The following is an 18,265-nucleotide window of genomic DNA, read 5'->3' as shown; positions in this document are numbered from 1 at the left end:
AGGAAGGAAGGAAGGAAGGAAGGAAGGAAGGAAGGAAGGAAGGAAGGAAGGAAGGAGCAGTCAATTACATATTTTCCAAAGAAAACTATGGTTTCAGGAAAGGTTTGCAGTCTGCATTAGGCCACAAAAACTAATTTTACCTGTTGTTAAGCTACTGAAGACTTTAGGTTGCAGAACACTGTTTTGTGATCAAAGAAGAAGCATTTGTCCCCTAGAATTATTATTTAAGTTTTAAACATTTTTGGAGATGGAGGCCTGGTTTATTGCGTGCTCTTGTAACTAGAATTAAAGACCCCTCTTACCCTCTCTTCGAAAATTCTCTATAAACAGCTGCTCCGAGGCTGCTCCGCGGTGCCCTGAAGGACAGACAAACCCTGCCCCCTGGCGGTGTGCCTCCGCCATTGACCGACAGTGATGCTCCGGGAACGGATCCCGGGGTTTGCGAGGCAAGGATTTTACATATCTGTTTCAAGAGCCATTAAAAATAACGTAGTACTTTTTAAATTGCTACAAAGATTGACACCCTAGTGCTTTCTCCCACCTATTTGATGGCTATCCCATCAGACGGGCTATCATATTTAGGAAGTCCCCTCTTTCTCCATCTATATCTAGAAGACAGGATTTACTCGATGGGTTGCTCAAGCCTGAGCACAGCCCATCATTTGCCAGTGTGGGGACAAAGTTGCAGCTGGGTGCTCCTACCCTGCAGAGTTGAAGGGGAAACAACCTAGCACCAGCTATTCGACAGGTGAATTCAGAGCACAGCCTGAGCACTTGGCAGTCACATTAGGTGAATGGAGAGCCTGAACCCCAGAACACACGACAGTCAGGATGGCAAAAAGCATTGCCTTATGAAGCTTTGCCCTTTGCCCTGTACCCAGTGGAGAGGCTAGGCTGAGGAAGAGTCTGTCTGAGCTCCACTAAAACAGTCGCATTCACCAAGGGATTCCACAATGACTATACCTCCAGTCGTTCTCACTCATCACTCATCTATGACACTAATCAAGTTGACCTTCCAGCTCAGTTTAGCCTCTCTCTGTACTCAGGCCTCCTCTGACTGGTTGGCCTGCTAGTGAGTGAGCACTGGCCCTGAAGGTCTCCTGCTGTCATAAACAATGCAAGGCACCAGTTAAAGCCTGGTGAAGATGATATACCTAAGTGTGGGGATTTACAGTGGGATGCAAGCAGAAGTTGAGTTACTGTCCCTTTCTTCACCTCTGAAGTTAAAACATAAGCTGTGTGATGCAGGTTTTTGTCTGCTTGAAGCAGAAACTAATGTAAGCTTGATTACACCTGGTTCTTCCAGAGGAGCAATGCAAGAAAAGCTTGTATTAACACAAGAATGAAAAGCCTGTCTCATGAGGTAAAAACACTCAATCTATCTGACTTCTCTAAAGAGTTACACAGGAGTTTCATAGTCAGAAATCTACATTGTGAGGGCAAACGTCATGCCACCTTCTTCAGTTTGTCTGTTATAATAGTTTACAATAAAACTGACTTTCAAAGCTGAGAATGTTTTGGTGCAAGAATTTTTATTCTTTCTTCCTCCTCGAGCCTGCCCATCACCGACTGGGGGTCTCTGTGCTTGTGCTTGCCTTGGTTGGAGCACCACATGGTGCCAACCAACAGTGCTGACCAGCTCAGCTTTAAGGACACATTCACACAAGAGCGTGCAGCATTATTTTAAGTTTCCTGGACTCTCCTGGAAAACTGTATGAGTGGTAGGTCATTGAGGCACAGTGTAGACTAATGATTCACATGTAAGAGAATCCCAGATGATATCTATAGCACTTATTTAAGGTATCATTAGTGGTTTGAGCTTCACTTTTAGAATATGGTAAAGGAATTTTAGACTGCTCTTCTGTTTTCTTCTCCCAGAACCATCATTTTGGTGCAGTACAGAAGGGATGTCTCGGTATGCTGGTGCTGTGTCTCCCTCAAATTCCCACTGTATCAGAATTCACTACAATATGAGGGTACCTAGGAGGGAACTTAGATTTACTCATTATACAGGGTACACAGATCAGGGAAGCTGACAGTTGTCCCCAGGATGAAAGTGTCACCAAGGCAGCAAGGTTTTGCTGGACAAAGAAGTGCAATTCAGCTTTTAACTTAGAAATTGAAAAATTCATTCACAGACAACATGGCACAAAAGGTTTACCCTTCATTTGAACATTTCTAGAAAAAAACTCAGATTAGTAGAAACCCAGTTAATAAATGCACTATTGTTAGCCTGGATCCCTTAGCAAGCACAATGGATGTACTGTATTTGCCAGGTTACAGAAAAGGGTGCGGAGCAAAATTATTTGTCCTTCAAACTTTGAGAGCTCTGGCACTCACTGTGCAGAGGGAGTGGAGAGATTCCAGACATACCATCATCAAGTGCCTCAACTGGAAACTCCTGCAAAAAATGCATTATTCATCTGTATTCAGCAGAATCGCTCCCTAAGGCTCCTAAACAATATTAACATTACATAACATTATAGTCAAAGGCATTAATAAAAATAACACAGATCAAGAGTTTTTTCCATTAATCATTCCTCTAAAAAAATCCACTGAAAATTAGACCCAGGACTTATCAAATACTACTTGATATAGATCAAGTAGTTGCCAGATATTCCTGATGAATTATGTTTCAAAAGAGCTGCAGTTTTGTCAGAAGCACACACTGCTACTTCATGAGTTAGCTAGATATTAACTAGTCCTCATGTCTGTACAGATTATAATAATTCAGAAATGCTAATATTCTTTTTACAGGAGACAACCTTCTTGTGCAATGCTAAGGTGAGTCATTGTAACAGCCCCAAATTCACCAGTATGCAAAAGCAAAAAAAAAGCAAAAAAAAAGAAAAAAGGTGATACAGTAATTTTCCCACGAGGTGAACAAGAGTAAGATACAACTGCTGGGCAGCACCCCACCCTGATGGGATCCTGAGGACTTCCTTCTCAGTTCAGGCTATAGGAACTTCTTTCAAAGTTATGGAAACACAACTATCCAGTAAACAGATGAAGGCAAGAATCTTACAGCAAATGTGCTTCTGTGGCTCTGACTCCATCGGAGGAGAATAAAAAATGCACTAGTAATGTGTATGTGATTATGCTACAGTTTGTAAATTAACCTCTCAGTCAGCTCACCTTTATCCAGCTACAGACTTCTCACTAATCTATCAGAGAGAAAGGGAATGATCAATGAATCAGACAGGGAAGGCAAGAGGATTATTATGCACATTACCCCAGAGCCCTCCCTGCAGTGTTTTCCTCATGTCACGAAATGAGCTGGGAACCAAAGGGATACCCTTGCAGTGAGGTACAAATTTGCAAATCCTTCTCCAAAATTCTGAATTTTGTTGCCCAAAGAAATTCTATTCCCAGTGCAGCTGTCTCTCCCCTAGAGCAGCCATTAAAGCTTAAGATCCTGTCAATTTGTACTGAATACTTGGCAGAATAACTCTTTAGAGAACTGTGCCTGTTTGTAGTGATCCTCAAAAGCATAACTAAGGACTAGAAAAAAGTGGTATTTTAACACTATGTGATGCCTGGTAACTCTTAGAAAACCAGAAGGATTGCTGAATTAGCATTTCTGATCTTTTAGCTTAGAAATGAATTCTATGACTTCTCTACAGATGTGCAGCACTGGCCAGCTGTGGCTGTTTTTTCAATCTGGCATGTCAATATATTTTGATAGAAAATATCCCGAGGAGATAGAAAACCAATTTGTGAAATTACAAGTACAGAAAACACGTGATGTAACCATAGACATGAAACGTCACTGGAAAAGACTTGGTCTTTGAGTCCATCTTGCTGAAACAAGGACAGAAGTACTGTTCTTTGGCATGCACAAACGTTTGAGCAAGACAGATAGTTTTGTTTTGAATCAAAGGCATGTCTTGTAAGAAACTTTGAAAGTCCTATGCTATGACAGTTTACCATGCTGACTCCCTCTGACCTCCCATTCATCTCCTTCCAATGACAAGGAGACAAATGAAGTGAAATTGGAGTCTTCCTCAAGTCCTTATCAAAGCGTAAGCTGGAGGCCATACAGACATACAGCCTGACTTGTCACCACAGCTCATTGCTCAGGAGGCTTTTGAGAAGAGAATACCTATCCTGTACAGTTTTGGGGCAGTTAGAAATGGGTCTGCTGGCAGATGCTTTTGAGCACAGGAAGTCTCACTGGCAGATTAGAAGAGTTTTAAATATATATATATATATATAAAAGATAAATGCTTTCACGTGCTGCAGGAAGACGTTGCTGTACTGAGAAATATAATGTGAAGCAACAGCTTGCAAAAAGCCCTTGTCCTGGGTAGCTCTTTCCAGTTGGTCATTTGCAACATCTAGGACTATTTGGAAAAAGCAAAAAGAAAATCCCTAGATTTGCAGTGAGTTCTTGCTGCCAAAATTGTCCCCGTTGCTTCCTCTGGCATTTCCTTAGTAACAGCTCCATGTGGAGATATTAGGATGCAAAAGACATGACCATCAGCCATAAGCATGACCTGCTCCCTTGTAATGTCAGAGGTAGTCATCATTTCAAGAGTCACCAGGCAATGCCACAACCCCCGCATCCTGAAGCAGACCACGCTTCTACACAACCACCCTGTTTCTTTGTCAACACTGTCTCATTCTAATCAGAATTTCTTCTAAAGATATCTGTAGTGGTGCCTAGGAGGAAGACTATTAATAAGTTACATACATCTTGACATGCACATATGGATAGCTGCACATGAGGGAGGTAGCAGGCTAACAGCTGTCTTAGCTGAAGCATCAACCAAGAAGAGTAGAGAGCTGTAAGAAATATATTTAAACACAGAGCAGCCTAACTAACATCTCCCAAAGTTCCTAGTAGGTATTTAAATGTCTTTTAGCAAGATAACTGGTTATAATTGGCTGCATTAGAAACAAACACTTCATATATCTGACTTGGGCTCTAGTGACTGCAGCCTTCCTTATATGTTTGCAGAACTCACTGGTGGAGAAATCACCTGTCCTGATTTCCATTCCTGGTTTTGCCTTTCAAACCCTAGGTCTTACCTTGTAGCCCAAATCTTCAATCCAAGCCCAAGCAACAATGAACTTCTCTGTCCACCCAGACATGGCCAAAGAGAAGGTATGGTCAGTATGTGGCCTCTCAGGAGAAGTGCCCTTGCTCTCTTCTAACCTAGGAGGAGGTCACTCCTGCTGGAGCCAAGCAATCCTTTCAGGTTGAACAGCACACAGATTATTCACTTTTCAGAATTCTCAGCTTTTGCAAGTCTTCTGAGTCCTGAAACCACTACTTATATCCTGTGCTGAGGGTGGCATAAGGACTTTTCACCTACCCAGATGAGTGTTCCACACCAGTGTTGCAAACTGTGGGCTTTCTGCATGTGAGAGAAGAGGTATTACTGATAAATCAACTAAAATCTCTGAAGATATATTTTCCTCTACTATGGAATATTAGGCTCTGCTTTCGAACATAATTTAATTTGTTGTCAGGTGGTCTTTTGAGCTAAAACACCCCTAAACACAATATTTATGTTAAAAAAAGTGCTCCACAATAGTTTCTGTTACAACCTGATTTTCTTTGACTTGTTGAACCCTTGTGTTGTTCCATTTGCAAACTGAACAGGATTATCTCACCAAAACAAATTTTGAACCAGCTAACCATAAGGCACAATGCTTTCTGTTCAGCCAAGTTTCTTTATACTGTTCTTTGTGGTTAGTTCTCACTTAATACATGTGCACCTTCATGCTATTTGAATCTTAAGCCCCCCCAGTAATGGATAAAGGATACTTGTTCTTAGAAATAGTTAAGCTGGGTCATCTGGTTGATCATCTGGGTATGATCAGCTTTGTAGGAGAGACAAGGAAGTCCTTGTTTTGCTTTTCTTCTGTGGCTTTAGCTAGTTTTCTGTCGGCTTTATCTGTAGCCTGGCTTTGTTCATCTTGTTGAACTTCATTTAATTGTCTCCACTTGTGTGTCACCATACTGCTGATGTTTAAGCAATGGTGATCTTGAAATGCTGTTCCTAGCTCAATTTAATGTAGTTTCTCTATTCTTCAGTGAGTATAGTTCCTTTAGTCTTTCGGCTATCAACTTAATCTGATTGTAAAATTCCTGTTTTATAGTGTTTGAAGGAATGAGTCATTTGTGTTAATAAATGACACATCACATCAGCTGTCTTTAAACTTGCACACACCAGGCTGAGAACTTCCAGTGATTTTACCTGCAGCTTCACTGGAAGCTATAACCTAAAGACAATTTAAGACTTAAATGTAACTGTGAAACTTCAGGTTTCACAACCCCTTTTTAAAGTTCAGTTAGGGATAGAATTAATTTAAAATCTAAGTGGCCTTTAGGCTGAGGTTTAAAAGACAAGCACATTAAGTTTCAACACAGGTGTATTTCACAAAGACAGATTGAACTTTGACGTACACTATCAAATCAGTAATTTACAGATTCTTAAAAATGAACACTCTGAGCAAAGCAAGGATTTTCATGCCATTTCCAAGCCTGATGGCTGCACTTTACACAGTTCTTTATTTCAAAAAATCTTCAACCCCTCCAGCCAGCCCTACTGCTCTGCAAAAGGACATCCCCTTTTACTTCACACTGAATATCCTCTTTCTCCTAGAGTAAGAGTTTTGGAAGCAAGCCCACGATGGCATTAAAGCTTATTTCTAAGCTTTGTCAACAACCCTGGATGCACAAACTCCTTTGAAAAGTAGCTGTGAAACTCTGGAAAGATGTTTTGCTGAAAGACCACTGGTAATTTCTTTGACCTCTTCCTTACGCTGGAGACCTCACAGCATTCTAGATAATGGACAGCTAAATGGGTAAAGAAATATAGAATATCAAAAGAAAGTATATAACTTTACAGCCTGCTAAGATCTGTATCCTCTCTATATCAGACTTCTAGAAGTGTCTGGAAAACACCCACAATGTTAAACTTCCCTAAAATCTTGTGCTAATAACTACATAACAATTAGCATATCTGGCAGTAAAACTGTTTACGTCCCAATCAAGTGGAATTTACACAAGCCACACCTTAAAATATGAGCAACAGATCAAACATTTACACAATACCTGCTTGGAATGTTGTGGTGCTCAGGGCAGGCATGAAATAGCTCCTTGCTTTGTTCCTTCATTGCATCCCCTACTTCTAATGAAGACAGATATTCCTAGCACTCACATCTGCAGTTATCTGTGGGGTGAGGCAGCCACCAGACCACTTTGCTTGTAAAAAATTCCCTACCCTGGTAATTCAGAGAAGCCTTGCAATGAATGAGCTGCAGAAGGGGCTTCTGACCAGCATGTGAACAAAAAAGTTGTTTCCATGTCCCATGGATGACCTGGGGCTAACTGCAGCTAAAGGAAAGATGTCTCCCTCTTATCTGTACTGACAGTAGCAGAGTGAACATTTGCACCATTTGGAGCCAAGAGGAGAAGAAAATACAACAGGTAAGAAAAAAGGGCTATGCATACAGCTTGGGGGCAGGGGCGAGGGTGAAATAAAGCTAAGAGATGACTGTATACGTGCATTGTAATTGCTCAAAGATGCTAGTTTGACAGCTTTCACACATTTCTGTGCTCATCTTGGTTTCTATGACTCTGATTCCAGTCCAATAGTCAAAACCATCGAAATACTTTAAAATAAAATGTTGTGGTTCCTCCCCTCTGCATACATACTGTGTGTGTGTGCACATACAGTGATGATGCATGACAGTCACTTCCAGGGGGAGGGGGAAATAAACTGCTGCAAAATATTCTTCAAGAAGCTCCTGCCTCCAGCACACATTCAAGAAGTGGCTCTTAAACTCTTGTCAATCCTTTTGACAGTCTCAGCAGACTCACCACTTCTCTGCTCCACACACATCAGATTCATTAAAATAACTTGCAAGGAAAGAGGAATGGTGAAGGGTTTTGCCAGCCTCAGTAGAAAGTCACACTGATACATAGTGACATCCAGCTTTTTCAGCACATTATGGTTAGTATCATGCCTGAAAGACTTTTTACTGGAAGGACAATTCCAATTTTTGTAAGATAATTCACTAGAAGGTGCTGTAAGAGCACTAGTGCCAGGAGTTGTGGAAGATGTGCAGCAGCACTGGAAGCCTTGCTCAGTGACAAATCTGCACAGCATATTTGAACTCAGACACTCCTTAATGCCATAAATTGGATTTACTAAAACACTTCATGTCCAAGTGGAAAGAGGCCTGACAGGAACATACTGAGAACTAAAAAGCCACCACCTAACACCAGCTGCCATTCCCCCTGTGGGGTCATAATGGTTCTTGCTGTTCCCCTGGGCTTTAGACAGTAACATACCTCTCAGGTTTTCCAGTCTGTTTAGCATTTGAGTGATGAGAACAGATCAGTAAATTGCAGAAGCACAGATCTTTTTGTCCTAAGTAAGACTGCAAGGCAATTAAGATGTATACTGATTTTATGTTCACAATTACAGTATCCAAAAGACTTTTTTTTTTTTTACTCTTAAAGGAAAAATAATTTTAGTAAAAAAAAAAAAAAAAAAAAGGCAAGCAACAGGGACTTAAGAAACTTACAAGGCTTATAGAGTTGAACCCATATTATTCACTTCCAAATGAGCTCAGTTCTTTCAAACAGTCTTTCAACACCATGAATGTCCTCTTCCACTGCCAGACTTTCAAGACCCACTCCAAGACACTCGACATATTGCTGCTTAGATAGAACCAAGCACAGGAACAGATGAAACTAAGGCTTTCAGGCTTTTACAGTATTAGAAGCTTTTTGTTCAGGAGGATCTCTGAACAATGCACATTCCAACATCTTAACCTTGGACTTAAAGATAAAAAGACTGGGGGCATGTACTGAAAGAGCTCTGCTGGTGTGGTGTGCGTACAGAATCCCAGGTTATTTTCCTCTCGAATGAAATAAAAGCAAGTTTTGCTGTCTTTCTGGCAGCTTTCCAGAAATCCTCTGGCGAGATCATAGTAGTCCTCCGTCGTACTATGAAAGGAATCCAGCTCCTCATTGTCCTTGGTGAAAGCCCTGCAGGGGATGGTCTCTACAGAGCTCAGTTCAGAACTGGCAAGCCTGCAAGAGCATGTGTCAGCTTGCACAGCATAGACACAGATCAAGGCCTCAGTCCCACGGGTGCATCTTTAATTGACCAGTAATAATGTCAGTGAATTACAGTTCATGTCCCATATGCAGCAGACTGGGTGGCTGGTGGTTTCTGTAACATTGCAAGGTTTCCAGCAAAGTCAGCCAGGAACTCTCCAGTACCCTGCCAATACAGCCCCTTTTGGCAGCACAATTAAAAGCATAAGAACTTTCCCTTGTCAGTAAAGTTAGTAATTCTAAGCTTTCACTTAGAAATCTCAGCTTACTGAACTGAACTGAGTGTCACAGCCTTATCCGAGTCATGCTTTGAAACACAGTTTCTTTACATGGTTTGTGAGATGGCATGGGAAGTTTCTGCTCTTGACTACAGCAATCAGTTTCATCTAATGTGGTTTGTAACAGAAGAAGGATCAGTCCAGTTTGTGATGGAGATCAGATTGCTCTCATTAACAAGTAGAGCATTCCAGTCCATTTAGAAGTCTTTATCCAGGAGAGGTCAGCAAGTCTTGTACAGAGCACTATCTGTTTAATAACCAAGAGATGGATTATTATTGAATGTATATATATATATTCTTGAATGTTAGCCAGTTTCTATTCACAATTATCCATTATTTACATTTAATCAGTCCCTAAATAGAATGGGTAACTTATATAAGATGGTTACAAGAATAATGGTTTAACAGCTATTTTCTGATATTGATTAAACACATTAAGAAATGGGAGATACAGCTATTTTTTATTTCCTTGAACTGCCTCCTCTTCCTCATCACAGTGATGGCGTATGTTGTCTTTGCTTTCTGGTTCTTCTTCATTAGCACAAGGATATAATGTTTGGGTTAAATATATTCATAGATGAAAGTCATTTACAGTATGTTTTATTTTCTGTGGTGGAATTCAAGAGTTGCCTTGTAAACAAACACATCTCAGGTAGTGAATGTTAAACCCAGACTTGTCCAAGTTATTACTCACAAGTGATCACTAATGTGACTTCTAGTTTCTAGTGGAGAAACAAGTTTTGTAAAAAAGCCCAACATACAACACAAAACCATCAATCCGAGAGATGAGTTTAGGAAAAGCTTGACACAAACATTACAGCAGCAGCCAGCTCCTCCTCTGCATTCCCCACATGACTGATGACAATGCATTAAACATGCCAGCAAGCATTTACCTTGTTCTCTATTGAATCAAGAGCAAAGGTCCTGTTTTATAACAGATGATCTACATACAACTGTTTTGGCTAGACTCTCAACTCTCCCCTTTTAAAGATTAATCAGGTCTCTGATCTAGTCAGAGCACCACAGCAAGCGGTTGGGCCAGAATAAGACAAGAGGGTAGGGAGGACAATACTCGATTTTACTATGGGTTACTTCATTCTGTGAAAACATGGCCTTACTTGAAGGTAATGCTAATGTCTGTTTAGCAAGGTGAGGGTACTTTTACCACCTGATTCAGGAAGTGAAGGGGTGCAGTCTGTTTTCAATATGTAGTTCCAAATTACCCAGAGTAACTTTCCAGTTTTAATGAGAAAACCCTCCTTGTGTACAAGTGGGGAGAGTCTGTACTAAGATTTTCCTCCAAAGGATCCTATATTTAATGCTGCCTTGTAGCCCTGCAGTACTTTGAGGAACACTGACACTTGAGCTCCAGTGCTGACCCAGTCAACATTGAGATACTAGCCTTGCCAGTGCTGGAAATGTTTCAAGCCTAGTTTAGTGCTTTGACATATCTGAGACACATGCATCCTGGCTCTTTTGGGTTAGCGAGTTTGCAGGCCTTAGATATTTTCTGACACGTTCCTGTAGCGTTTGCTAGCAACTCTTCATAAAGGTCCTCTTCATAAGTGCCATAAGCTACACTTTCCTTTTTCTACGACTGCCCATCTTCAGATGGCTTGCATGCATGTTTAACCATGGCAGCTCCTGCTATAACTTGGCAAGAGCCCCCACAAGTTTCTGCCATGAATTTTTCATGCTTCTTCTGCTGAAGTACCAGGTGAGCTGTATAAATGATGCAATTCTAACTCATTTTCTTACACCCATGTGTGTTATTATAAAGACTGTAAAGTAACCTTAGCCATAAAATGCCTTAAATACTGTGAGCCCAAATACATATCAAAAAGAAAAAGTGCTCCTTTTTTATATAGCTAAATAAGAATTGAGAGAATATTGGCTTTGAGAGTGCAGTTACTCAAAATCTTCTGTGTTAACAACAAACTAATGAAAAGACTCGAAGAAGTATTATGATTTCCTTTTGCAGTACCTTTTCAGTGTTATACCTTCCTCTTCCTCAAACAGAAGGGGTTCTGTTCTGGTGTATTACATTTCATGGGAAAATTTTATTTAAAAAAAAACTGGTTTCACTCACATTCTCATAATCATGCACTCATAAGCAAGAATATGCTTGTATCCAGGTGGTCTGACCAGGAGTCACTGCGGTGACAGAGGACAAAGGAATGTACCTATCATGTCCTCACCATATCTTATGGGTTAGAAGTCAGGTTAAAGGGAATGAGGCATGAGCACAACAGCAATGCACTTACTTGCACCATCTAAGAACACTTCTGTTTGAATTCATGTTTTATGTAAACTCGTTGAACACCTCTGATTAAGCTTTAAATCTAGAAAACATGGTTATGGAAACCTAGCATGCTTGCTTTAATTAACTATTGTTGGCATCTTGATTCCTCTGTCTTTACAGACAGTGAAAGTCAAAAGCCAGAAAAGGTTCGAGGAAAAGGTTTGGTACCTTCAAGAGACATCTTCCAAGGCTATTTAGAGACACGTCTGTAAACAACACCTTATGTAGATAATTTATCAAGCCAGGCTGGGAATGTAAGAGAATGTATATCCTGCTGAACAGTATTTTGTGAGTCAACTCCTCAGTCATTTTCTTATGACAGTCAGCTCTAAAGGTTTGATACAATTAAATGTTGTAGCCCCGGTAACCTTTCCAAGAATTCATGTCCTCTTACTTCAATGACCTTTATTTCAAAAGTCTCCAGATTTCATTCCTATATACAAAGGAGATGTTTATAATACAACAGTAAACAGAAAACCAGTTTCCTCAAAATATAGGAAAGGATACATACAAGTAGAGATTATAATTGCTATTAGAAATATCCTTCATAACTGACAAAAGAGATGCAACACCTGAGAAGTCACCAAATGTGAATGGTGAGGTTGTTCAGCTAGAAGGAAGAGAGCAGAAAACAGGAACCATTCAGTCAGTTGACCCAGAAATAAGCATTTATTGCAGACAGACAGATTTAGTATTTTAAAGGGAATGTCACAGAAGGGCTTTATGTACTCACCAGAATAGCTAAGCATCTCAGCGTCAGATTCCTACCAATATAATGAAACTACAAGATTCAAGGTGAAGTTCGAGGATGAAGGTCCAGGTTACTGACTTTTCAATCCACATCGGAAATCAGAACTGGATATAAATCAGGATTATAAACCTTATACTAAAGAGGGACTATCTGAAACATATCAAGGATGGTTAACACCTTAGGTATACAAAGTAGCTCAGATGCTAGCCTCAGAATTATACTGATCTTTTCCAAAACCTAATACTTGCAGTACTTGGCAGACAAGGAAAAAAAAACCCACAACAATCAGGAACCATTGTGGGATGCCGTAGGCAGCACAGGGAAGGGATTGCAGCTTTTGTGGCTAATAGCAGTAGTACTCAGAGCCCTGCAACTAATCTGGCATCAGCAGTGTAAGTTCCTGAGAACCCACAGAATGAAGTGGAGCTCAACTTTGGCCAGCAATATTCCATTTATAGTGTGGCTTAAGTTTTCAGATGAAGAACTGAAAGTGCCTGTGCCTTTTGGAAAGCCTATTAGAGAAAGGAAGAATGTAATTTTATGAGAAAAATAATGGAAAAATATGGTGCTCAGACACCTTGATGGGTAGGATTTTTCACTAGTCACTCAAGTTTTAGGACAAGAATAACACAGGACTGCAGCAATATATTGGAAAAGTCCAAGTATGCAAAAGAAAGGCAAGATCCAGTAAAAAGAATGACAGCCATACTCTTAGAAGAAGTCAAAACAAAGTCCTAGAGACCGTTTTAATAAGAATAAGACAAATTGTTCATGATTAGCTAAAAGAAGAGCTAAGATTTGGGCAGGCCATGTCACAGTTGGCATACAGTTTTATTTATCCTTCTACCTCAAGTCAATTTACTAGCTGTTGTTAGTTATTTTCCTAACTCTTGGTTTGCTCACCGGCCCAAAGAAAGCTAAGGTGACATGTTAAGTGCTAGTCTCAGTAAGATGCAATGGAGGAGGCACAGGTTTCCTCACTCCACAGGATTTTTCTATCATTGTTATTGGCCCAGTCTTCCTTCTAGGATTTGTCTTTCCCTCTGGTCACTGCTGACATGTTTCCAGGCAGAACCCTGCCTAGATATCCCCAAAACACCCATGTAGTGTACCTACCGGCTGATACTAATGCCAGTTGTTCCAGCATCTGCATCTCCCACAGTTCATTTGATGCATTTTGTGATTACTCGCTCATTTTCCTTTGCTCAATCTGTATTTTAACTTGCAGCAAACGTAACACTGAACTGTTGTTAATTAAGCCCAGACAAGGAAATCACATCAGTAACTTAAATCACAATTACTCAGTTTATATTTGTGTGGGTACACTACATCCATGCATAGACAGAGTGTATTCGTTCTGCAGTCTGTTGCCCGTGAGGCGCTGTGGTTCCTTAATTGCCTCACGCGCACAGGCAGCGTGTGCTCACACTCCAAATGCTACCAGCATCATTAGCCCCTTTCACACTTCATTTCTCCATGCCAAGCATTCAGAGGCTTCACAGTCTGCATATCCTCCTTTTAAGACATCACAGATCTCTTCTGCAGACCTTTGAGGGACTAACGAGCAAGATGTCTCTAGTTTATTAATTAGCTGCTTATCAGCCGTACTCCACAGCTCCCGACTAGTTCAGCTGTTCAGCCACAGTAATTGGACAACCAACTTTTCAGTCTTTTATAACATTGCCTTAGACAGAAAGTTTCACTGTTCCTGAGACTATGGTACTTTCTGGCATTTTTAGACATCTCCTGAATGACTAATAGAAAAATTCTGCTTTCTGTATTATTCATTGCAGCATTACAGCTCCCCAGTCTAAGTTTTGTCTCATGCACTCCACAGTCAATATGTGCTATCACTGGCACCTTAGAGTCCAGATGTTATCTGAAAGCTTCTTTATTTGCATCGTTCAGACAAACAGTCAGAAAGCATGTATTCACACTCTCTCTGATTCAGAGCGTGAGTAAAGTGGGTAGTGTTACTTTTCATGCTGTAATCCTTCCAACAAACATACGCTGTCCCTGCTTCATGCAAAAAAAGATTTGCTTGTATGCCTGAACTCCCAATTTTTATTAGCTACCAATAGCTCATGAAATCACAGATTTCATTAGTTAAGTATCTGACATGCAGAAACTTAGAGAATATGAAAAACAGCTTTTTTTTTTTCAGCTTGCCAGTCAACTATAATTAATATTGTGCAGTTTGTACAACTAGAAAGGGGAAAAAAATTCTCCTAAATTGGGCTTAGTTAGATATTTTACTTTTAAAATATATCCTTGAAGTACCAAACAGTGTCCATGGCAAATGGATCTCCAGATCCCATAGCAATTCTACAGCTTGCTATCTTGTCTATCCATTTCTACTGCAGAGCTATTCACTTAGGCCAAGCTGTGGCTCCTTTCATCTCTACATAGCCGAGCGCACAGACTGGAGAGGACATGCTGTTTCTAAGCAGAGTCAACACAACCTCACCTTGACATCTGAAAGCAGTAAACCAGTCTTTCCCTTCCCAAAAGGCAATGAGAAGCAATGCCAGTGTTTGACAGACTGTTCTATGCTGTATATGCTGTGCATGCACTGGTAAGTCCACCCCAGACGTGCCTGCAGTATACATATGTATAGATGCAGCTGACCAGACCTTGGCTCAAACATGCCCCCAAGGCTGTAGGTCAGGAGAGGCCTGGGATGTGCGCTCACAGGGGCCCTTGGTCTCATCTGGATGACTGAGGTACCCAGGACCAAGGTCCACCACAGAGAACATGTATGTCTGTAGACAGCCACAGTCTGTACCAGTCACTGCCACTGTAAAACAGGGTGATTTCTTTTCTTCTGAAACAAGTGCTAACAGTAAGGCATTGCAGAAGTATATGATGATTATATTATATCCTTCCCAGCAAAGAACAAAAAAACCCTACTTATCTAACACTGTAAGAGAACTCGAACTATTTGTTCAAGGGGAGTTGAAGTTCTTCATCATCATCATCATTTTCTGACATGCAAGAATTGTCCCTCATGTTGCCTTATGTGCAGAAATATGCATGCAAATAGCATTTCTCGTAGCTGGTCCAAACTTAAAACCTTACCAGCAGCCAACCCTCAGACTGCACAGCCTATCCAGTCACTGGCTTTGACTACCTGGTCCCTCAAGTAGCCAAATCTCAGATGTTCTGGTCTCTCAAGTATCTTAGATTTATGGCCACTTCATCACTTGGCTCCCATGCCTCTTACCCTATTTGTCAGCTAGCCTGTCTTGAGATTTGCTAGAGATTGCACACTGACATACGTACCCACATAATATGCACTCCAGTCTCTCCAATTGCTGGCACCCTGAGTCCACAACTGTTGTCATCTGTGGTCCAACTCCAGCTGCTGGCTGCTGGCTGGTAAGACCTCCATGCATACACATGCACACAGAGAAAGCTCTGCACCCGGGAAAAGTTAGAAATGGAGTTCAATGAGAAGGCAGGACAGACTGCGCTAGTCAGGCACAGGGCATGGTGAGCTATGACCAGTCCCTATTTACATGTAACCAACCTCTTTTATTCCTTTATCCCTCTCTTTTCCCACTGTTTTTCTTCTCCAAACCTTGATTCTCTGCTCCTCATCATTGGTTCTTTCCTTAAACATCCCATAATAAGCCTTTGTACAATCCCCCTACAATCCCAAAATGCTCTTTCTTGCATCCCATAAGGAGTCCCACACCTCCAGGCTGTATCCACCCTCAGTTTGCAAGGCGCTCCAGAAAGCTTCTCCAGTTGACTCATGGTGATGGGTCTCACTCCCAGTCCATGGGGCTGACACCCTCCTGGGATGCCCTGAGCGGGGCTGGATTGGAGGCTCATTCCTCTGACTGGGCTGTTGGAGTTCCCCCAGCTGCCGCTGTGCCTCTGGGCTTCATGCTGTGTGCTGAAGCCAGCCCTTAATCAGCTAACCCAACAGAAAACACTCATCAGCTTTAGGTAGTACTTTAGTTTCAGTATTTTACTCCTGCGGTTTCAAAAGACCTTTATGCTTAATGCACATGTAAATGTTTTCTTTAAAAAACGGTTTATAGAGCTTATGGAGTATTCCAGACTGCTGAAGAATTTTTAAGATGTAAACACGAGTTTTATCTTGGGCTCTGTGCAGTTTATGCATTTGATTAGACAACCATGAACATGAAGTTTGGATTCTTTTCATTGGGAAATGAACAAGGAGCATCAGCTCCCCACAGAAAGAGTTTTCACAATTCACTGAGGTAAGGTTTAGGTCAGAAATAGTGCCAGAGCATGCCAAATATCCATTCAAATTATTTTATATGAATTAAACTGTTCCACAAGAAACCACAACTACCTCTTAGTTTGGTAGAGTGATGGATATCTGTGAGATTATTCTGCTTTTTTGTTTTCTGGGGTTGTTTTTGAGCATGAGGAAAAAGAAGGGTGCACAGATAGCTCTCAAAGATTTCCTAAACAAGAGGCCTATGGAGAATTTCATTCACCATATTATACTTTCTATCACCTACAATAAAGACACATTCCTCAGCTCACACTCAAGATGCTATACAGTGTTTACAAAGGAGAGAGGTAACAAAGGAGATAAGACACAAAGCTTTAGTGAATATTAAGCAAATGCTGGAGAAGTCTTATTACACAGTGAAGACAAGGCAAATTTAGGCAGGCTGAATCTCAGACCAAATCAAGTATATTGAGGCTGTCCTAAAGCCACCCAGGCATCAAGCACATGTAAATAGATAAATTTGAGTTCTCTTACAGGAAAATTATTTTGCATGCCTGCTGGCACACACTTTTTTCCCAAAAGCAAGCTCTCAAGCCAGCTGAATTTTCAGATCATGTAACCACTCACTTGCAGGTGCTTTACATAGACACACACAATGTTATATAGAGTAACTGCCCTGTAGATCTCGGAACCCAAGCTTCAGGTTTTCAAAGCTTGTGTGTCTTACTCCACACCTGAATATTCCGGGGCAGAGCCAACAGTCCTCACAATCCAAGAGCTGATGCTTAACTAAGCAACAGATATTCTGATCTGTGCTATATGTTCCTACCTCTGCTCTAGCATTTGCAAAACAAAAATTAATGCATAATAATTTCTAAGCATGGCCCATCACTTCATTATTTAATATAATGGTGGCTATTTTTCTCTGTATCGTTCTAACCACACTCATATAATTCAGTGAACAGAGATTAATTTATTCTCCAGCATTTGTAGTTCTGTTTACTCATGGCTGTGAATATCACACTTCTAATACTAGTTCTCTTATATTATTTGTCACTGTCCTCTGCTGCTTCTGAGGTCTCCTTCTGCTGAGATGCTTTTCTGAATAGCAGATTAAAATCTGCTTGCCCAGTGGATAGGTTAGGAAATGTGGCATCAATATACTTTTGAAAAGCTTGTCTTGTTGCTTGTATTTCAATTTCCAGGGTGTCCTTCCAATCTATCATCTTCTTCAGTTTTTGCATGAGTGTCTTTACCTGTTGTTCTGCTGTTTTCAGGTAACCATCACTTTTTTCCAGCTCATCAAGATATAGTCTCTGCTTCTTTGAGCTGTTTTTCATTGTCAATCTGATTATCTTTTTGTGTGACACTCAGGGCAATATTAATGTCATGACATTTGTCTTTGTTTAATTGCTCTATATTCTTATGATACAGTTCCTCAGCTAACATATGTTCTTCTCTGAGTTGCTCTAAGTGTTTTCGATTTAAAAAAAAAAATAATGTAGGGAACACCTGTTAGCAAAGATTATTTAAAAAACAATTTAAGTCTATTCAGGTTGTTGTAAAACCTCCCTTATTCAACTATAAATATACATGAAATCAGAACTTGATGTAGGACCTCTGAAACAAAATAGGGTAA

The 18,265-nt window shown here is 40.7% G+C and overlaps 1 protein-coding gene across 1 annotated transcript in view; it reads right to left on the bottom strand.

The window, feature by feature from the left end:
* Positions 1–18,265, bottom strand: part of CFAP206 (cilia and flagella associated protein 206) — a 48,822-nt gene that overhangs the window by 25,547 nt on the left and 5,010 nt on the right. The window lies entirely within an intron of this gene.

Source organism: Athene cunicularia (genome assembly GCF_003259725.1).
Source record: "Athene cunicularia isolate RWA chromosome 3 unlocalized genomic scaffold, athCun1 chr3_part1, whole genome shotgun sequence".
In the NCBI taxonomy this organism is placed as follows: domain Eukaryota; kingdom Metazoa; phylum Chordata; class Aves; order Strigiformes; family Strigidae; genus Athene; species Athene cunicularia.
This window is presented reverse-complemented; position numbering and strand designations above follow the sequence as displayed.